The sequence below is a fragment of the Mesocricetus auratus genome, unplaced genomic scaffold, assembly GCF_017639785.1.
Source record: "Mesocricetus auratus isolate SY011 unplaced genomic scaffold, BCM_Maur_2.0 Super-Scaffold_100024, whole genome shotgun sequence".
NCBI classification, from domain to species: domain Eukaryota; kingdom Metazoa; phylum Chordata; class Mammalia; order Rodentia; family Cricetidae; genus Mesocricetus; species Mesocricetus auratus.
In genome coordinates, this window is record NW_024429205.1 from 2,080,926 (window position 1) to 2,104,246 (window position 23,321).

Genomic DNA, 23,321 nt, shown 5'->3' on the forward strand with positions numbered 1-23,321 from the left:
AGCGCGGCTCTGCCTCGGTCTTTTATGGTAAAGCCCGTGTGTCTTGGTCCTTCATGAATAGTAATGAGAGGGCCCGGGCTGTGTGCAGCCACAGAGCTACATGCTTCAGGCACTGCTGTGTGGAATGCTAACAGCCCTGTGATGCGTGCGGTTCCTCCCCACTATTTCAACACAAAACCGATGTGGTGAGAGGTGAGCATAAGCTCCTCCCACTCGCAGGATGGTGGGATCTCTGAACACTTTTTTGTTCTAGGTCTTCCCAGCTCACAACTCCATCTGTATAACACCTTCAATGGCCTCGCTGAGAGTGCTGGTCAACCTGGATTCTGTCCAGTTGTTTTTGGGTTCTCTCACATCCCTGTCTTTCATGCGGTAGCTCAGCTACAATACCCCTGTTACACAGCTACGTCTAAACTCATGGTAGCACCTTTGCTTGACTCCCCCAGGATTGCTTCACATTCCTGATTCCAAAGCACCCGACTGGAAGACGGGGATGCCCCGGATTTGGACAGAGGAGACATTCACATTCTCCTGCTTGGGCTCTGCACTCTACCGTTAGACACTCTTCCGTGGTGTGGTTAGCTTTTTAATTAAACATTAAAATACCCCCTCCCATTCAGAGATTCAACATCAACAGCTCTTCAGCAGAATTTTGGTTCCATTTCCCTGTCTAGTATTTGGTATGCAGTGCTGGCCTCGAGACACCAAACAAATGCATGACATACGTTTATTTGTGTGTGTGAGAGAGAGACTTTCGCAGTAACTTATCTGAGGAGGTTTCATTGTAAAAGAAGACGAGAGCCATCTTTTTAATTCAGTCACGGACAATCTTCCCTCTCTTCGTGTACTGCCACAAGAAGCAATGAGTCAAGAAACTTGAAAAATAGGGGGTCTACAGTTAGTGAGTCAGCATGCACAGATCTCAGGATCTGTCCTGTGTAGGTGCTCAAGGCCATGCTCAGGAAGCAATGATGGTTCCAGGAGGAACCAGGTAAGGGAGGGAAAGTCAAGCCCACATTAAGGGGTGCCCTGTGCCTCATTAGAATTAAGAACTCGGGGACAAGCGAGGAAAGCACTGCAGAGGAAGCATGACTCTTTTGACCTTTGACCCTTAGCTACAGACATCTACTACAAAGACAGTCAGAGCATCTGCATCCCACTATTCACGTGAGTGGCATTTATTAGCAGTCATCCTACCAGCTCCTCTTGGTGAGGAATTCATAGTAGCTGCTGTCTCACTGTAAAACTGCTCCTTCATTGCCAAGATCAACCATCCATAATGCATCAGGAGCCAGCCACAGACTAAAGGCTGGACCACAGAGAAGCCACGTCTCCAACCCCCTGCAGGAGCTCCAAACTCTGCATAGGTCTCCTTGTCCTGGGAATGCTGGGATAACAGTAGCAAGACATTGTGTGTGGCCTGGTATGGGCTACTCACTTCACAAGCAGATTTCTCCCGAGACAACCTGCGGTAACTAGGTCCACCTCACTAACAGCCTTCCAAAAGCTCTGTACATAAGCTGGTGACTGACTCGTTGGCTCTCCTCCATCCAGCCTCATCTCAAACCCAGCACACAGTAGGACTGCCTACTACTACATTCTGTGTTTCATGAATCAACCGTGTGTTCTGTAAGTAGACTTTTGGCTGCTTGTTAACAATAAACGACTATTATCCTTTAGTGCATGGGGGAAACCGAGGCTCAAATTATATGAGGTAAAAAGCAGAAGCCAGTTCATGGTCTGACTTAGGATATGCTACCCAAATGTGTGCAAGGTGTTATGCTACCCTGTGTGTGAAAGGTCCTTCTTCCTGTGGCAGAGTGACAGCCCTATGCCCCGTAGGATGCTTCTCCTACTCAGGCGCTGCATGGAGTTCAGAAATAATCTAGGATGTGTTGCCTGCAGATCCCTCAGTGGGAAAGTCAGCTGGTGATCTGCATTTCCACGAAAAACCGTGCCTCAAATTATTTTTCTCAATAAAACAGCCTTTGAAAATTGTCTAGGGTGTCACGTAAAGTCTTTCCTGAAATTAACCCTTTTATGAAGCTTGTGATACATGAGAATTTGAAGTAACTCTCTTTTGTGTCTGGTATTTTCTGTTTGTTTTCTCATTACTTAGCATTTGGGAAAACAGGCTGAGTGAGCTGTATTATATCAAGGCTTCATATTGCCTTGCACAGTAGCCCAGCTCCTGCACTGTCCCAGGGCCACTTGCACAGGTATTGCTAGCTTTTCCATGCTGTGCTTTACTCCAGTGTGTGGTGTGTGGTTCGTGTGGTCAGTCTCCTCCATGGGTTCCAGTATCACAGTGACTGGCTTCACTTGTATGGGGGTTAATTCTCATTGTCAACATGAGACAATTTGGAGTCACCTAGGAGACACACTCCTGGGCATATCTGTGAGGAAGTTTCCAGGGATGTTTAATGGTGGAAGAAACTATACCGGGCTCCCAGTGTGACTAACAAGGAAAAAGGAGAAAGCCAACTGAATTCCTTTATTCTCTGCTTCCTGGCTACAGACCGGATGTGACTGCTTCCTTTACGCCTTCCCTCTTCATGCATAGCCTGTGTTCCTCTGAACTGTGATCAAAACAGACAGCTTCCTTGCTTTTGTCAGTCATTTTCACAGCAGTGAGACATACACCAGGGATCTCAAGGTGGCCTGAGAATGGTGTTGCCATGGAAATACTAGAAACTCCTCTCTATAAATTTTGCAGGCTTCCCGGAGCCCACTTGGTCTCCACAGACTGTGGAATTTGCAGCATCTACTGGCTTATGCTGAGTCCTGACAGACATGCCTTGCAACAAGAAAGAGCTTGTGATGGACACACTCCCGACACACTATACTGTGGAGGGTAGCATGAGGCACCTGCCTCAGAAACTAACAGAATTATTAGCATTTCTAACATTCCATCCTTACTGTCCAGACACATTTGTCATCATTTTGCAAATAGAGTTTTCATCAGCCCTGTCTGATTGGTCTAGTATTGTCTGTGGTTCTTTTTTCTTCTTTGGCAGTGACTACTGGCCTCAGAGACTCTGTAGGCACAGCCCCTAATAGTCTCCATCATAATAGCAAACACCAGAGGTGTCTACTGATAAAGAAGAAAGGTTTTCTTAGTTAGGTCTGGAGATGTCAGTTGGTGACTGACTGGCCCTTGGCTTTGGCTCTATAGTGAGGTGGCTTGTCATGATGGGAGCAAAGGGAAGAGAAAGTCCATTCACCACTGTCAGGACAAGATAGAGGGAAAGGACGGGCTTGGGTTCTTCCCTCCCCACAAGGGCATACACCTGTAGTATCATGTTTACTGTTCAGGAGGAGCACATGAAACACCACACACACACACACACACACACACACACACACACTTGCATAAAAGTGGAAATGGTGCATGCACACACAGTCTCTACAAGCTGAACACACACTTGTACTCTTTGGGTATCTTCATAGCACACACTCCCAGTTACCCAGTTCTTGAAAGTTCTACCTTCCTCCTGTACCTTCAGTTACCACCAAAGTCAGCGTGAGAAGCAGTTCACAGGTCCTGAGGACTGAATGACATCACCCTTGTGAAATACAGGTTCTTATGCTTCTGGCTGGGTCTGGAAACCAGGAGCCCTCACACCCAGGACAGTCTGCTAACCCAGGGCCTGCTTCACTAGTCACATGAAGTCACAGGAAGGTCGTGAGAACAAGGCAGGGAGTATTGGAGGCATTAAGGACCTCAGGGACATTTTCTTATTTGAGCAGGTCCAATTTTCTCTACCTACCTAAGATCTATCTTGCAGAATCAAAAAGATGGCCCTGGCTGAGAGCCTATAGAAGGCCAAGTTCACTAGCACATCCACGGATTCCTCTTTCGAAACCCACTGCTATCTCTTCATTTTTGATGCCTTGTTTACTTTCAGATGAGGCCTGTATTGAACACTTTTAATGTAACTACATTGATAATCTTCATTTAAATGGGAACATTTATTCAATGTTAAAAATTCCAATTCAACAAAGACTCATTAAAATATTACTTTGATATAAAATGGCCCACCAAGCTGTCTCATCACTAAAACTCAACGAGATCTGACAGAACCAGGAAGCTTACAGGCATGAAACCTAAAATGCAGAAATGTGATTGTTTTTAAAGCCAAGTATGAGCTAATACTCAACCTGAACAGGGTTGCGTTGTTATGCCCCTCCCTTTTAACTGCAAGGAAATGTACAATTAAGTCTAATGCGTTTCCTAAGCCGAACCAATGAACACACTGGGTTTCTTCAGGGGAAATGAGTGGGGTGGAAGAGGGAAAATAATGGGAATGACTGTGACCTATTACAGCAGTTCACAAAGCTCTTAAAGACAGCAGTCCCACCAGGCTGTAGCTTATGGGAGTCAATCACAGCCTCCCATTTCCACAGAGTGGGATGGTGTTCCATTACCAGACAGGCAAATGGGGTAGTTGGCAGACAAACAAATTACTATTGCACTGTGAACCTGAACATGTAGACTGGAGTTTTCCTGCAAGCAGCATCCTGAACAACTGCCGATTAACTGGCGTTCTCTTTTCTCCAATGGAGACACATGCACACAGGAGGGGCGTACCAGCGGCTTTGAAGAAAGGATAGTGTGCAAGCTAGAGACAGACGCTTGACCGATTCTGAGGTCTGGGTCACACTGTGGTCACCCTCACCTCAGGCTCTGACACCTGGCACTGATCCCCCGGCAGCATCCCTCACTGCCATGCCACCCACTCTGACCCTCTAGACAAGAATTTGTGGACTCAAAGCATGGCCTCTCCTGATTGTGTGTGGAACCCGTTGGCAATGATTTTTTAAAGGAAGCGCAGTCTCATCCTCTCACCATTGTGGCCCGAGGACTCCTCACAGCACCTACAGGGTGCTGTGGGCTCCTGTCATGTCACCCATGGGTAACTTCAGTATCAAGAGTAACAGCGCACCACCCAATTTAACAGCGAATGCTCTGTAAGTGTGACATGGCCGCGTTGGGTTATGGGTGCTGCGATTTCTTCCCCCATAGGCTTTGATGGGTGACCCACAGCATCAACTGGGAAAGGGACTTGGTACCTGAGTTCACTTTCTGGGTCCTCTTCGAACCAGTGCTGTTGGCTCCTGCCACAGGACTCAGAAATGCCAGCTGGATATTTTCACCAATTCGTCCTGGTGCTCATTTCCTAAGGAACAGAATAACAATAAAGGGCATAGTCAGTGACAGGAGGCAAAGGTAAACACTGACTCTTAAAACAGCTGTGTTTAAAGACAGCCACCCACAGGCAAAGGAGGCGTGTGAATGGCTTCCCTAGAATCCTTGACTTTAAACCATTTTTGGACTTTTAAGTCCAGGGAGATGGCTCAGTGTGTAAAAGGCACTTACCACTAAGCCTGAACGCCAGAGTTAGATTCCCCGGAGAGAACTGACTTCTACAGGTGCACTGCGGCAACCCCACCCCCACAGACAAACAAATACATGTAAAAATGGCTTAGTTGGTTCACTTTGAAATCTAAGCTATTTGCCAGTTTTAAAGACATGCCCCTGTTTGGGGATAAAACTAAATGCACATGACACTTTGACCAATTCCAAGCAACCTGCCCAATTATTACCCTTCCTCACCACTTTGAAAATTAGAAAACCATGCAAGAGGTGAAAAATACTTTCTGTGTTAATTTCTCAGAAACTAGTTTTTTTTTAATCTTAACAAAATATAGTCTGCTGGTGCCCCAGGACACTGCCACATGTCACCATGCTTTATCTTTAGCACAACAAAAGAAATTACCTCCATGAGTAGAAATTTAGGATATATTTTATTAACTTTCTGTAATATTGTCTTGGTTCTGACTTTTTTAAATACCTAGATTATTTCAAAGAATACCATCAGAGAGAGAGAGAGAGAGAGAGAGAGAGAGAGAGAGAGAGAGAGAGAGAGAGAGCTTGAGAGCTAGGTGCCTGGTTGTTGAAGCCATTGTTTCTGATGCTAAGCTCCAATTCAGAGGCCTCATTAAATCCAGTCTAAGGCAATAACAGCCGAGGTGTTAATGGGCGGCAGTGAAGTGTGTCAGGGAATGAAGAGACCCTCAGGGCTCTCCAGTTTACTTCAGCCACACACAGCAGCGTTACCATAAATCCTCTAAAAGACACTACGCTCCACTTCTCACAGGCTACCTGGACATAAGTCAGCATTCACAATACTTGGCCAGGGGACTAAGAAGCCAACACCCATCTCCCACATAATATATACTGGTCTGCAAAGCAATGCTGAAGAAAATTCTCCTGATTTCCCTAGAACAGGAAGCCAACAGGAAGAGGACAGATCAATCTGGAAATACCATGTGGAGCTCAGATTCCAACCATCCCAATCCGGCTGCAAACTGGAAGGATAAATAGTGTTGGTATTCTAAGTCTATAACCGTTAGTCTGCAAAGGTTCGGGGACATGCCTAAACATGCTAAAGGTTTAATACTTCAGTATAGATTTCCCTTATCTATAGTATTCAACACTCTCACACATACACACAGACACACATGTTTACACACTCACAAGCAAGCCCACAACTCTCTTTTTTTATTTTAGAAGCACTCTTATTTAAGTATCAATCCCCCCATTCCCTCACCCTCCCATCCTCCCATGCTCCCCACCGATTCCCCTAACCCACCCCCACCCACTCCCCAAGGATGCACACAACTCTCTAATATATACCTACATACTCGTGTACACACGGCTACATGCATATCTCACAAGTATGCATACTAACATACCCATGCACACACAGAGGTACATATACTCACACACACACTCAAATATAGATATGCTTGAATATGCACAACACAATGCCCCCATTCGCACAATACTCATATGTACATACATGTACACATATGTGAACATATACATACATGCACATACCAACATATGCATGCACTCACAGGTACATCACACATGCATTCACACACATACACACACACTAACATTGTATATACACATGTATATACCACAAATGACACAATACTTTTGTTTCCTCAAGAATGGCTGCTCCTTTATTTACAGTGCATTTGCACATGTAACTTGTACACAACAGTGGCAAATGTCCAAACTGCTGTCAATCAGTCCCTCTAGGAGGCAGTTGTTACTCAGACACTCCTCAAGAATAACCAGCACCGTCTCCATCCTCAGACTTAGGCATTGAGCTCTGCAGCTCAGGATCCAGAGCCTCAGGTTCACAAGACAGAGGAGCCAGAGTCCAGAGGCTCCCCATCCATGCCAGCTCTCAGCATCTGAGGGGTTATATCTGCAATCTGGATTCTGGAGCGTTTGTGCAACTGGTATCCATTGTAATTTTTAAAATCAGCACAAGAGAGAAAGACACCATGGGATGGAGCTTACAAGGAAGGTGTGTGTGTGTGTGTGTGTGTGTGTGTGTGTGTGTGTGCGCGTGCGTGCGTGCATGCGTGTGTGTGTGTGTGTGTGTGTGTGTGTGTGAAGTGAATGAGAAAAGTGGGGCAGCGAGAGGGGAGACTGGCCTCTGGGGACAGGAGTGGCAGAGAGAGAGAGAGACAGAGAGACAGAGAGAGAGACAGAGACAGAGACAGAGACAGAGAGAGAGACAGAGACAGAGAGAGAGACAGAGAGAGAGAGACAGAGACAGACAGAGAGAGAGAGAGAGAGAGAGAGAGAGAGAGAGAGAGAGAGAGAGAGAGAGAGAGGGAGGTATCGGAGGTGGCAGGGCCCTTTTAAAAGGGAATGTAGTGAATGTGCACAGGTGGTGTTCTCAGTATCCTGTCAGGACCCCAAGGGCAGTCCAGGACAGATGCCTGAATACTAAAATTATCTGTTCCCAAGGTCAGATTATGGGAAGGTATTTAGCCTACACACTTGAGGTTCCTGACTTTCAAGTGATGTAACTATTCTTTTCGAGAATGCTATGGGGTACCAGAACCTGGCTGAGTCAGCAGTGGTGGGAAACATTCTGAATGGCAGAACCAACACGCATGGCACTGGGCTAAATTTAAGATTTTTCCTTTAGCTTTGGTCTCAGTTAGGGTCACTATTGCTGTGAATAAAACACCATGAGCAAAGCAACTTGGGGAGGAAAGGGTTCGTTCAGCTTACACTGCCTCATCACTTTCACCATCAAAGGAAGTCAGGACAGGAACTCAAGCAGGGCAGGAACCTGGAAGCAGGAGCTGATGCAGAGGTCATGGAGGGAGCTGCTGACTGGCTGGCTCCTCATGGTTTGCTCAGCTTGGGTTCTTATAGAACCCAGGACCACCTGCCCAGAGGTGGCAAAACCCATGAGTTGACCCTCCTACATCAATCACTAATTAAGAAAATGCCCTACAAGCTTGCCTACAGCTGGATATTATGGAGGCTTTTTCTCAATTGAGGCTCCCTTCTCTCTGATGCTCAAGCTGTATCAAGTTGACATAAAACTGGCCAGTACAGTATCTCAGACTTTTTTCACAAGAATTCACAACGCCTTGCTGTGTACTTGGCATGAATGGCTGGCCATGAAGCTGAATCCTGCATGAATCTGTGTTGCTGGTTCGAGACATTTCTTCTATTTAGTTGGCTTGGGCACATTTGATGCTGTGAGTATTGGCTGAATGGCATTAGGAATTGCTCTAGAATGCTACCTGCCTCCGAGTGCTTCTAAAGGGGGCCTTGCTAATGACAGAAATGAGCCCCTCCCAGGGTCATGCCTGGGAGATGTCCCCTGCTCTGTCTCAGCTCCTGGGACTCCTCAGCAGGTGCCAGGACTCGACTTTGTACAATTCAGCCCTGCAGGTCTGGCTTGCCTGAGGTTTCTCATGACACAAATGCCTTTTGTATAAGAGGCTTCAGCTATAATGAAGTGTGTGTGGGACCTACCATCACAGCATCACTTCCACTCCAGTGGAAATGATTTTAGCCTTTTAAATTTTCCTTCTGCGAAGTTCTGCATGAGCTATGTTAAAGCATGAGGGACGTGTTTTGACAGTACATCTTCCTCGGGCTTGCAACATTGAACAATAAGAGCCAGACAACTGCCTGCCAGCCCTCGTGCAGCAGAGCGAAGAGTAGACTCCTCGGTGGACTGAGGTGGAGTTAATGATGAGCCCTCATGAGATACAGCCCAAGGACTCTGTCCTCAGCATGGTCTGCTTTCCTAGACTGGTGTCTCAGCGCCATCTGGACCTGAAAGGCAATTTCCAGCAGGACTTCCTCATAGTTTAGTGGTCACGTCTGGAGTCCAGATGGTGGAGGGGAAGCAGTGCATTCCAGCTGCCTGTGGTGGGCAGCCCTGGCTGAATGCATATGCCAATGACTTTCACGCACATCTCTGCCTCCTCTCCCTGTGATTCTACTGATAGAAGGACCGTGCTCTAGGGCGGGATAAAGGACCTATGCTTACAGCTTATGTGAACTCTCTAGCTCACCATCTTCCCTGCAGGAATAAGGTTGCATTTCCCTTCATGCCAAGCTACCCATATGTTAGGAGTCCTACTCCCGTGCTCACTTGCACTCTGTGTTTTAGAACAGCTTGTGAGAAGATAATTCATTTTCTTGTGTCTATGAAATTCAAAGTGTGTCCACTTCCAAATTTTTAAAAGAGAAGGGAAGGAACCTTTATGGAAAATAAAGACTATAATAAGCCTGGAGGGCACATGACAACGGAAGCAATAGATGATGACATCTTAAAGAGTAACAACGGGACATCAGAAAAAAAGCAGGCAGCGTCGAAACTTTCCTTGCACCTTTTAAAAGCCACACACATTTCTGCATGCGATTAGAGTCCAAATCAATTTTGGACTCCAAGATTTGCTCACAGAGTCCGGTACTTTGAGGGTTGGTATGCTTTTGGGCTATTCAGAGAGTCCAAGCCTCATTACCACATGCAGATTGCCCTCTCACACCGCACACACCAGTTTTGTTCTTATTGCTGTAACAAAATACCCGACAAACGCTACTTAGGGGAGGAAAAGGCTTGGTTCAGCTCACACACAGAGACCATTGTAGCAAGGAACGCACAGTGGCAAAGCTTGAAGTCGGGAGTCACACCCACGGCCGAGAGCAGAGAGAGCGAGCTCACGTGAGCTTGTGTGTCTGAACTTTGTTCAGCTTGGGGCTCAGTCCACTGTCAGAGCACGGTTCAGGGACGGAGTTCTGTGAGGAGAATTTGGAGGGCTTGCGAGAACACTCCAAGCCACAAGACAAGAGTCTCGTGACCTCGGTTTCTTCAAAACAGGGTTCCTGGAATGTGTCTTCGTGCTCCTCCCAGGTGGAGCAGATAGGCATGAATTTACTTCAGATTAACCATCATTGCTTGCTACTGTTATTCAATTAAATGTTGAAAGTATGCTTCAGGCGCCTCTATGTACATGTTTTGCTATGTACAGCTTGTCTCTGTGATTGTATGCAGCTTGAACTCGTGAGAACTTTAGTCATGTGATTTCTCTTAATCCTCAGAGTATACATTATCTGGGGCTCGGAATAAAGTTGCATGAGACTTACGGGGTTCATTCTCCCAGGTCCCACTGCCCCTAAAGTGGTGACAGTCCATGAACTGGTGCTACCCACATTCTGGGTAGATCTTTCCAACTCAGTTAATCCAGTTAAGAAAATCCTCACAGACGTGGCCACAGGACAACCTAATCTATACGATTCATTTCCTAACTTTCTTTGTAAGTGATTCTACATTGTGTCAAGTTGACAGAATTTAGCATATCACAATAGCCTCCTAGGCCCTGGGTAGGATTGCTGCTGACAGCAAGACCCTGATTTAGTAAAGGACCCTTGTTACAACTGATAATATGAAGGATGCCAGTACTCCAAGCTTGCAATGTGAAGGTATATATAGATATAGACAACCCATGTATAGCCTGCCCTCTAGGTTAAGATGTCTCTCAGACCTATAGTCACAGTTTCCATGTTGTGGTAACCTCGATACTTATGCAGAAAAGGACTCTTGAAACCACAAAGGTGTGATCGGAGCAACCAGGACCCTTAGTGCCTAGGATGGGATATCAGAGGCTTTATCCTGTCTATTGGGTATGGTGGAGGCAAGATAAGTGAACTCTCAGGCAGGTTTAAGTGGGTCTAAACGGAACACCCTTGTCAGGAATTTGGCAGCATGTATAATAATTCTGAATATGCATATGCTGATTTAACAGTTTTAGCTCCTGGTGTCTACCAAATATGTTTTAGTCACACGTGTGCATAAATGCATGCTAAAATTGTCATTACAGTATTGCATACAATCAAAAGTCTTGAGTGCTGAACTGATTGAATGATTCTAGCTGAAACATGATTCTAGAATTGATCCTTGTGTATGACAAGCAAGATGGCAAGGCTAACACATCATAATACATAGCCTAACACTGTTGAGACACAGCACACAAACCAAGGCGCAGTGCTAGTCCTCCTGCTTCCATGACTAAAACACACATGCACAGCATGCCAATGAGGGCGGACATAAGCCCGCTGGCCAACAGAAGTCATCCTCAGAAAGAAAAAGTGAGATTATAGGCATGCGGGATCACACCTCCACCTTTTGCTATAGATACTCTATTTAAAATTTATTATGAAAGTAAATTCATGTGTATTTACATAACAGAATAAAACGATAAATATCATATATCCATTCATCATCAATGAACTTAGGTTAAGAATTTATATACTTCCAATGTTACATGACAATTACATGACACTCGAACCATTCACTGCTTCAAAATGTAGTTTAAGATTGGTCCTAGAGTCTACTGTTGTGTACATACCAGGAAAGATCGCAGCAAGGAAATCACAGTGAGGCTCGATGACAGCATTATGGCCTGTTCTTCCAGATTAAACAAAATGATACAGGCAATTAAAAACAGAAACAATTAAAGCCAAAAAAATGATAAATTCTGGGAAATGCCACCACCCTGTGTCCTGGGTACTGCAGCAATGGGTGGACACTGGCTGTTCATCAATGGAAAGCATACACGGAGAGCAAGGATTTACCTCCAAGAACCTGTGTTAGCAATGGACATGCTCAAGAACATAGCAACCCCCCATGAGCACGTGAAAGGTAAAGATATAGAAGCCAAAGACGGTTGCCTTGGGTGTGGCTCATTCCATCTTATGGATGGTGTCTGGTTGTGTAAAATGCAGAGGGGATGAATCTTCATACACAGACTGTGGACCGGCTACTCCAGCATTTGATCCTGGAAGTGATCCATCCATTCACTAAACTGTCCCCTTGCTAGTGCCCTTTGGTAACTGATGAACCAAATAGTTGTCCCTCTCCTTGAATCTACAGCTTCACAAGAAGTAATTACTAAAGCAAACCCAAACCAGGAGACTCTGGCATTGTTTTTCTCAGAAGCCCTTCGGCTCACACCATGAATCCCCCCCCCCTTGTTTGAGCTCTCACCACCTCCCATACCTGTTCCTTAACTGTCTCTTGTTCTTCCATACCCTTAGAAATATCTCAGTGCCATTGTCTGTGTCATGCCACACACTGGCCATAAGTACATGATTACTATAATTACTATTATCCTATTACTACTCTTATACTTGCATCACAATTTGAAGTGATTTCACGTACAAACTTGTGGATACAAGTTTGTCAGTTAACACAAGTGGGGAAACCGCACCCATGAAGCTTAAGACAGGCAAGACAGAAGCAGAGCTGGGACAGCCGGCCTTGAGGTCTTCGGAAGCTTGGTTACCTTCTCCCTTCTTGGTTTCTCTTGAGAGCCAAACAGATCTTCATATCTAGGCTCACACCTGTCTCTATGTAAACCTCATAGAGTTGGAGAGTTGTTTGTCGGCCTTCATATCACATCCCAGCATTTCTTCAATCAGACACTCTCAAGATCATTCCAACTTCCAGTGGGGCCACTGTCCTCTAAGTGAGGGTACAGTTATGCCTGCAGATGGGTCCCAGCTGCTTTCTCGTTCCCTCTTCTGCTATTGTTATCAAAGATGCTGAGTTTCTGGGAGACAAGGGTCACCAGTAATCAGAGGATACGGATTTTGTTACAAATATGAACTAGAACCAGTAAAGTTGATCCTGAGAATCCTGTATATCATCTAGCTCTTAGAACACATTATACATGTAAATATTTACTAATCAATTGTAAAAATATAAGTATCTTTTCAAAAGAAACCTAAGGGCCTATTACCAAAGAAGAAGATGCAGCCCAGGGCTATCCGGATCAGCTATGATATCCTAGATGTGAGTATATGTGGGTTTCAGGTATACAAAAAGGGATTGTGCATGTGTGTGGGGTGGGTCCATGCACAAGGGCATGTTTAACTGTCATTTCTGAAACACAGAAAGATCCAGGATGGTGTTATTAATTGCTCACCAGACTTCTGCATGCCTGCAAAGAGTCACTGGACACAAAAGCTGTTTGCCACGGAAAACAGCTCTTAAAATCTAGATAAATTGTTGTCTTTGTGGGCTGTGATTGCAGAGCGTGGCTTACATACACAGTTAATTCGACTTAAACAAATGTGGCACTTGAGTAGAAACAAGGACATTAGGGCATGTATGACTCTTGCTGTGAACATGCCCTGCTGTATGGAAAAAGGGCCTTGGGCGCAGAGCTCCCTGGTTATCTACAATTACAACCACTGTTCCTAAAAAGAAGTTACAGAAGGGTGTACGTGGGACAATGAGACTCCTCTGCACAGATGTACCTCCAGCTCTCTGCTTCCCCGTGATAAAAAATTTTCAAAGTCAGGTTTTCTATGCCAATTCCTTATCTGATCCTCAAAATAACCCTGGGCACAGAGTAAAGAAGCTCAGTTAGCTTTATTTTGTTTTTAGAGAAACTGATTTCAAGGAAGGTGACTTTCCTGAGATCACAGAGTTAGTGTAAACCTGAAGCTTCCTAGCATAGCATGACCAAGTGTCCACCCCACCACTGACTCCAGGACTGTGTGCGAGTTTGGGGGCAAGAGTTCACTGTGTCCCCAGGCTAGACTCTTCTTATCCCCTGGGAGCCTGGGCTATGGAGAAGGGGGTTTATACCTGTAGGATATGTCTTGAGGAGCTGGAGGAGGGGGTGATCTTCAAATATTAAACCAGCCTCTATGTCAACTCCTAAAACCATACACCAGAAGCCCATCCCTATCCGTGTTGCTTTAAAGAATTTGTCTTATAGTTCTTCAAGTATAATCAGTCCCGGAACAAGCTAAAATGTAGAGTCATCCTAAGGAGGATAGGGCTAATCAGTTACGTTATTGTGGACTAGCCGTTGATCCTCATCTCTCTTCTAAATTCTTATAAAGAAGGGAGAGAGAGAGAGAGAGAGAGAGAGAGAGAGAGAGAGAGAGAGAGAGAGAGAGAGAGAAGAGAAAAGAGAGAGAGAATTCAATGGATTCAGGGAGAGTAGAATGAAGAAGAGTTGTATTCTGTTTCCCTTTTGGCAATTTCCCTTTGGTTCTCAGGGAAGGAGCTGTGTTCTGGTAATTACTGGCTCCCTAACAAAGCATAATGGATGAACAGGAAAGTCAAGTCCAGCCACACTGACCTGCCTGAGAGAATCACAGGATAAAGGATAAAGAATGCACAGCCTAGGAGCTGGAGAGACAGCTCAGGGGTTAAGAACACTAGCTATGCCGGCCCAGCACTCGGGAGGCAGAGGCAGGCAGATCTCTGTGAGTTTGAGGCCAGCCTGGTCTACAGAGCGAGTTCCAGGACAGCCTCCAAAGCCACAGAGAAACCCTGTCTCGAAAAACCAAAAAAAAAAAACAAAACAAAACAAACAAACAAACAAAAAAAGCTGGCCTTCCAGAGGTACTGCATTCAATTACCAGCAACCACATGATGGCTCACAACCATCTGTAATGAGATTTGGTGCCCTCTTCTGGCCTGCAGGGATACATGCAGACAGAACACTGTGTACATAATAAATAAATAAATCTTAGAGAGAAAGAGTGAGAGAGAGAGAGAGAGAAGAAGAAGAATGCACAGTAATCCTCTGTAGGTTCGACTATGAGGAGGTACTGAGAGAAGCCACTATGGTCTTAGTTGGAAATACTGTGGCAGAGGCATACTTACTGCCATGGTCATAGAACCAACAGGTGAGCAAATTCTCCTTGGAGCTGCAAACGATTGCAAATAAGTGAGGGATAGAACTTTGAGGGGCCATGCTGTCAGCAAATACCTTAAGAGTGGAAGCTGTAAGTAGCATAGTGTGCCATAGAATAACGTTGGGGAAACATGCATTTTATTCTGGGGGCAAAGGGTCAGGCTAATGTTTTAGAAAAGGAAAAGCTTTGAACAATGTGAATCATGACTTGCAGAGAGGGATCAGTGGTCAATAAGCTGTGTATGCATGAGGACCTAAGCTTGATCCTCAGAACCTATGTGAAAATGCCAGGTTATTGTAGCACGCACTTGCAGCCTCTGCAGGGTAGGGCCGGAGTGATCCCGGAAGCTCACAGAACATCCAGCCTAGCCTAATAGGCAAGGTTCAGGCTAGTAGGAGACTGACTCAAAATACAAGGCACACCCACCCAAGGACTAACACCCAAGGTTAAACTCCTGGCTTCCACATAGATGGCACACACATGTACACACACCTGCACATACACGTGTCCCTACCTCCACCCCCTAATATGAATAGCAAATAGCAACAGCCTGAACATGAATGAGGACTAGAGACCTTTCTTTACATATTGAGTTCATCAAGTATTCTAGCCCCCAGGGTGCAGTGCCTTTTATTAAAATAAAGCTTGTTTGCATTCTAGCAGTACCGCTCAACCCAATGTATCTCAGATAAACTGCACTGTGTGTGCAGACAATCCATTCTTCGGGCTGGTACCCAACTGTGGGCTGGATTGAGCCCACCCTTCCTGACTCCCTCATTTCTCAGTGGCAGATGCAGAGCTCAGTCACATTATTCATCATATCTGCCAGCCAGAGAGACTGAACTCTGACAGACAGGATCTGCAGTTATGAGCTGGTGAATCCCAACTTGCTAGCACAGGTTTTTAGCCCACTGGCCCATCATGGTCCCATGTGCTCCCCTTCAATCTGGAAATAAAAATCCCTGGGTTTTTCCTGCCTTCACAACCTGTTCACTTTTCACACTATCTTTTTTTTTTTTGCAAAGCCTCACAGAATAAAAAAAAAATCTATACTTACCAGGTTGCTATGAAAGGATCTGATAAACAAGCTCTTGTATTTGAATTCGAAAAAACACTGCCAGATTATAAATTACCATCCATGTCAATAGCAAGGACCACTTTAAAACAAGATCTGATCTTCAGTTTGCTCTTTGTTAACTGTTGGCTGTCAGGATATGTAGCTTAGAATGTGCAAAGCCAACTGATAGCCACACTATTTCCACCAAACTGACTTACAAAAGCTGGCCATTATATCTGCAGGCATCCTCGGTTTGAGTGGTTAGACTGTTTGGTTAAGATAATTGGAAACCTGCTCTTGAAGGAGGTGGAAGAGACAGGCACTTGAAAAAATAACTCCCTTCATTGTTCTGTCAACTTGGATAAACACAATAGAAAGTAAAACTCAAGCCCACAAAAGTGGCCAACCTCTCTAAGTTTATTGGACAAGCATATAAATGCAAGCATCATCATGAGGCATGTGGCCGCCAAGCTCTTCAATGGTAAAGTTAACTGCTTGAGGCCTCCTATGAGAGTTCTGTCATAGACTTCAACTTCCCTGCTATGGGTCCCAGACATTCTATTCAGTGTCTTGGAGACACAAATATGTGGGAGGAATCGGCATTTTTAAAAAGTGTCTGAGTGAACACCACACTCTTCCAGGTCCTTCTAAGAGAGGCTTCTCTGAACAGAACTTGGGAACCCTGCCTCCCAGCAACTTCCTCTATGTAAGCATGTATCCAGGGACATGTTGCCCCCATGCACTGGTCTTTGCTTGAAGATAGATGCATGTTTGAAGTCATGTTGACCTGTGAGCATTCTTGTCCTGTACTGTCAGGGAATTATTGTTACACTTGATGCAAATTTTAAAACTCAATACAAATGTAAATATTTTGAGAAAATTTATGTGCAAACATGAAGATAACAATAATAAAGTGACAATTCGTTACCCTGTTTTTGTTTCCTTGAGATAAGCCATGACAATCTCTAACTCACTACATAGCCATGGTGGACATTAAACTCCTAATTCTCCTATCCCTCCCTCCCTCCCTTCCTCCCTCCCTTCCCCTCCCTCCCTCCTTCCCTCCCTTCCTCCCTCCCTTCCCCTCCCTCCCTGCCTCCCTCCCTCTCTCCCAAGTGCTAGGATTACAGGCATCTACCATAACAGATGGTTTAAATTTTCTTTTTATGGCAGAAATGTTGAGAATGGAAACGGGAGATAAACATGCCCAAGGCCTCAGCATGGCAGCATGGGCCAACCCTCACATTTGCACTACAGTCCTTCCCTTGGGGGATCCTATCCAGCAGGTGAGTGGACTGACAGAGAAACATGGAGTCAGCTACCAGCTGACCTTTGTGCAGGATCACTACAATAGCAAGAGAGTGTGAATTGAGATTCTCTGAGTAAATATAATATATATGTGAGAGAAGCCTACTGGAGACAATGCAGGCAGTGGGGGAGGGCCCTTGTGATATCCTGTGGAAGCTGGTCAAGTTTTGACTACTCTTTTTGATTACATGTTATTAGACATATACTCCAGTTACGGGCATCTCTTGTCAAGTCCAAATACCTAACGGCTCATATAGCAGCTATATTAGCCAGAGTTCTCTAGAAGAACAGAACTGATAGAATGAATATATATTTAAGGGGGATTTATGAGAGTGACTTACAGGCTAGTGAAACAATGGTTGTTTCCCAGTGGAAAGGTGAAGGATCTGGCAGATGATCCCTCCACAAGGCTAGTTGTCTTAGCTGGTCTTTGCTCTATGTTGGAGTTACAAAGAAGTAGGTTCTAACAGTAGTGAAAGCATACTTCAGTAGAATAGATGAGCTTGCAGGTAAGAGCGAGAGCAGAGGCAAAGAGCAAAAGCGTTCTTCTTTTAGGTCATTTGATGTGAGCTGCCACCAGAAGCTGTGGCCCAGATTTAGGGTGGGTCTTCCCACCTCAGATGATCCAATCATGAAAAATCCCTCATAGGTGTGCCTAGCCGCTTGGGTTTTAGTTGAATCCAGATATGATCAAGTTGACAACCAAGATTAAACCTAAGAGGCTGGCAGGTTATATGCTGTGAATGTCTACAAATGTCTTCCCTGGTATTGAGTTCAGTATTACAAACAAAGAGAGTCAATAAATACAGCTGCAAGCTACATAGACATTGCAGCAATGCACTTTACAGAGGAGATGAGGAATACCTGGACAGTTCTATGGACTGTGCTTTTACCTGTTTTTTTTTTTGTTGTTGTTCTTTTGTTTTTGTTTTTTGTTTTTATTTTTGCTTCTGGTCCCCTTCTTGAGACATAGACAGAGGAATTTGTATACCTGTATGTGTGTATATGTTGCAGTGTGTGTGTGTGAGTGTGTGTGTGAGTGTGTGTGTGTACGAGTATGCATGAGAGTGAGCGTGTGCATGCATGAGGGCAGGGGACAGAGATCAACATCTGATGTCTTTCTCAATCACTCGACACCTTCTTTTCTGAGACGAGGTCTCCCTGTTGAATCTGATTCCTCTAGACTACTTGGCCCCAGGGGATTCTCTTGTACCTACTTCCTGGGCACTGGGGTGTCAGGTGCAAGCTGCCATTTGACTTTTTACATAAGTGCTGGGAATCTGAAATGAGGGCTTTGTGTTTACGTGCAAACACTTTAAAAACCGAGGCACCAGTCCAGCCTCAGTTTATTTATTTTTATTTTGTGTGCATGGGTGTTAAGCCTGTGTGTATGTATGTGCATGTCTGGTTCCTGGGGAGGCCAGGAGAGGGTATCAGAGTCCCAGGAACTGGAGTTACAGGGAGTTGTGAATTGCCATGTGAGTGCTGGGAATCAAATCCAGGCCCTCTACAAGAGCAGCAAACACTCTTAACTCCTGAGTCATCTCTTCAGCCCCCAAAGAGCATTCAAAAGGTGTGACTCCCATTCCCTTACTGAACTTCATCAATGGTGTCTGTACTCAGTCCGTCTCTTCATGCTGCAGGCAGAAGGTGAGGCAGGCTGTGGCCGTGCACCTCTATAGAGCAAAGGTCGGAGAACGCTGGCGTTTGGTCATGGCTTTATTTCCACACAGGCATTTCCTAAATCTACCCTTGAGGAGCTTCCCCAGGCACAGCTCCATCAGTTCCCCTTGGAGCTGCGCAGACCGTACCTCCTGAAAATTTCATCTGCTGGGACTGCAATTATGGCCCCTCCAGCAATCACGGGCACAATGCAGAATGGGTGGGATTCAGGTGAGCGAGAGAACCCGCAATCAAGCCAGGGAAAGGAGAACAAAGCCATTTTCTTTCATTTGCCGTCAACACAACCATCAGGCCTTAATTACAAGGCAAGTGTGGGGCTGGCGTTGAAAGGCTTATTATTATACAGTTCAGCTCCAAATCAGGCCCACATTGATGAGCGGCACCCAGAGGAAGGCAGTGCAGCCCCAGTGAAAAAGAGCAGGCCCCAAATGTGGTGCTGAGTGGCAGGGAGCATGCTCCGGGGAATTAAAAATAATTCTGCAAGGATGAGGAGGCCAGTATACCTTAGAGCCAGCTGAAAGTACACTGTGAACGTCCTGAGTCCTTGTTTGCTGCATTAATCGCCAAACTCAGTACAGACAGACTCACTGTATCCAGAGCTGCTTCTCACAGTATCGCAGCCGACCTCATCTCGAAACCGACCTTCTGTCCTGACCGACATCCCCAAAGACACTCCAAGTGTGTGCATGTAGACTGTGTGCTTGACTGCACCTGCTCATGTTGTGTCTCTGTGTGTATGTAACATGATTACACATGTATGTCAAGGCTAGAGGTCAAACAGTGCTGCTATTCATGAGGCACCATTCTCCTTGTTTTGAGAAAAAGTTTCTCTTAGGCCTGGGGCCCCCAAGCAGGTTAGGCAGGATGGCTGGTCATTGGGATCTAGGGATCCACCTGTCTCTGACACCCCAGGACTGGGATTACACGCATGGAATACCTGATACCTGGCTATTTATTTATACAGATCCTGAGGGACTGAACTCATGTCCTTCTACTAGCAAGGCAAACACTTTCCTCACTGAGCTATCATCCCAATCTTTCTTCAAATTCTTTATGAGAAACCCAAGTATATCCTTAAAAAGTCCTTAGATTCTTCCTCATGTATTTAGTAATATGTATATGTTAACTATTTATAATTTATTATGTTAAATGAATATTGTATGCAGTACATTTGCTTATGTCCATATTGAAATATCAAATTTGAGTTTAAAATATCCTTTAGAGAACTAATCTTTTAATGTTTACATGCAAGCTAACCAGCTTGAATATAGCCTGTTTATTAAAAATCAGGACTGGGTATGTAGCTCAGAGGCAGAGAGCTTGGCTAACACTCTCAAGCCTGAGTTCATGCCTCAGCACTACAAATAAAGAGAAGTAGCTGCCTTATTCCTGACAGGCTATCCAGAAGCAGGGGTTGAGCCGTGCATGGATGGTCCTACCACATATGAACATCTGGAAACGCTGTGTCTGGAAAACCCTCACTCCTCTGTTTTATTTTTCCCCACCTCCCCTCCTAAGTGCTAGGATTGCAGACAGATTCCACTGTGCCTGACCTCTCTGGATCATTTACACTTGACTGCAGGGCACTGCTCATGGCTGAGGCATAATCATTGTCCCTGAGCCTTCCAGAAGGCAGGGCCCAGGATGCTTTTCCTGGAGCACGCCTGCTCTGTTGGGCATGCTCCACTGGGCGAAACGATGACCTTGGCAAAGCCAGATTGCACCGAGCTGCCGTGAGTGTCCTCACTAGAGAACTCAGGCAGCTTCCCCTGGCCCCACGGAGCTTCCGTGACCTTGCTCCCACCATGACTGCGGCTGGCTGTGAACATTCCCCTCCCACTCCTGATGCAAGAACAGAGTCTCCTAGAGAAGTTCTCAGAGTGTGGTTCCAGGCTTTTGGACTGTCTTACACCTTTGAGGGGTGGACAAGGTCTTCCCTTGCCCACCAACATGGTCTTCAGATGTGAAAACTAAAACCACTTCTGCAGCATGGTAAGGCAGAGCTGGGGAATTCAACACAACAGAGCTTCCTCAACACAAAACACTGGCTTCCCCCGATAACTGTTGTAGAAAATGTGGTTATTTTTCACAAATACATATCACTTCTATTAACACTTAATGGGTTTTTAATTATTTTAATGAATAAATAAGCCAATAAATGATGTTTAATAATATTTCCATCTAGATGTTTTTTAATGGAGCTGTAGTCATCACAAACAAAGTCGTTCTGAGGGCCTCAGAGCAAGAAGACCATAAATGGGCCTGACATTTGAACCTCTTGGTAACTGTAACCCTAGGTCAGTTTGCAGTTCCTCTACATCAGCACACACCTGAGCGTCCTTCCTCGTGTGCCCTAGGACCCTTGCACAGGCTACTGCTTCTGACAATGACAGCCCATCCAAGCCTAAAGAGTGTTCCTCCCTGTTATAAGGTTTGATGCTATTCTCTGTATCCGACATTTTTCCTTATTCATGGTACCAATATTTAAATTTCAAGCATCTCTTTAGCCCTACCCCCACTTTTCTTACGGTGAGAAACTTCTTTGAAATTCAGGATCATCTGCCTTACTCCCTGTGGCATCTCCACCAGGGCCTGGTACACAGAAAGCCCTCGTTGTCTGATAGTAAATAGAGAGACGAGTGAATGATTAAAGCATTATCCTATCTCAGAACAGACTTTTCCTTCTATGCTCTAATGCTACCTTTCCCATATTCACAGGCAGAGCAGGTTCCTTTGTCACTGACCTAAGGGAACTCTTGTGTGATACCTGGATGGTGACCATAGTCACCATAGGCTCTTTGGGAAACTGTGGAGTAGATAGGAAGTTTGTGGGATAGCTCATGGCTGTGTTGTGCGGAGACTGATATCAGAGCTCTGAAGAGGCCTTCTTGTAGGATCCCACTCTTCCAGCCAGCTAAGACCCAGGCCACAGGACACAGTGACACCAACCTCTGAGTTTGTGAAGCAACAGCCGCTGGATTTTCATCAGGAATAGGGGCCCAGGAAAATGTCAGCACCACATCTCCTGTGAAGGTTGGAGAGCCTCCTGCCAGGCAGTTTTTAATCTAACTAAGCAAACAGAGCAGCAAATGAAGCGCCGACCCACGGATCAACCTGAGGCTGCTCATTGTTGTGTGGAAGTGCAGCATCTGTAGAAGGTATGACTTTCACTCTCCCAGGAGAGGAGGCCCCCTAGGAGAGGAGAGGTGTTAGTGATGGGAGTCTGACTGGGTCCAGGGCAGAGAGAGGCAGGCTGCAGCTGCATTTCTGCATGCCCACACAGGTGGCAATGCCAAGGGCAGACCATGCAGACACAAAGTGCAGAGTCAGAATGCCTTCCCATCTCTCACCCTTCAGTAGAAGACATCGGGGAAGGACATGGGGTTTCATGAATTTGCAGTCACCATGGTGACAGCCATCTAACTTGCTTTGTAAGAGGAATTACTGAAAACCACTACGCATTTATGCATTTATATACTAATCAGCATGTATATATCAGTTTGTGTCCCTGGGGGACATTTTGGCTTTATTCTCTGCCCAATCTTTCCCATGGGTGTTAAATCTCTAGAATCAAAGGTCTGACCTGAATTGTCTCCTAGATTATTAATATGAATGTAATTGTCAGATAGTCTAGGTTTCAGCAGAAACAGATTCTATGCAAGCACACTTGAGGTGTGGTCTAAGAGCACTGCGTGAAGCAAATCCCTCACTCTGTACTTCAAAAAATTTTAAAAAAACATTGCAAGATCAGGAAAGCAGCATCTCACATGTGGGGCCAGCCTCACAGCTGCCCAGTGAGTCTCACACCACTGTTTTCCTCACTGCTGCATGTCAGTTCAGCATTTTCCACACACTGCTGCTGCTTGCTACCTCACTGCGCCCCAGATAAAGCCTCACCATTAGAACAAACAGCAGAGACCGGAACCTGAATCCTGGGTGCCCACAGTACAGGGAGCACCTGTTGGAACTGGCAGCGGGCAGGGACCGTCATGTGCTTGGTTTGCATTCAACAGCTACGTTTGCAGTTCTTTTCAAATGTCTTTCAGACTTTGAACTGATGCTGTGGACTGGAAGCCTGGGCAGATGCCTCCAGAGCTCTCCTGTGTAGAAAAGCTCTTCCTAGGACCAGGGTCTAGAATCCAGGTAGGTTGCCTTTACTACCACAGGGGAGGTAAGTGCCATTAGCTGGGCGAAGGCATGACAAGGCTTTGA

General features: G+C 45.5%; 1 protein-coding gene across 26 annotated transcripts in view; it reads right to left on the reverse strand.

The window, feature by feature from the left end:
• The window catches only part of Myt1l (myelin transcription factor 1 like), a 380,106-nt gene that overhangs the window by 257,047 nt on the left and 99,738 nt on the right, over nucleotides 1–23,321 (reverse strand). For all 26 annotated transcript variants that reach the window (XR_005870745.1, XM_040730678.1, XM_040730677.1 and 23 more), the window contains exon 3: nucleotides 5,074–5,180. The gene's annotated coding sequence lies outside the window, so the exon portion shown is untranslated. The remainder of the gene's footprint in view (nucleotides 1–5,073; nucleotides 5,181–23,321) is intronic.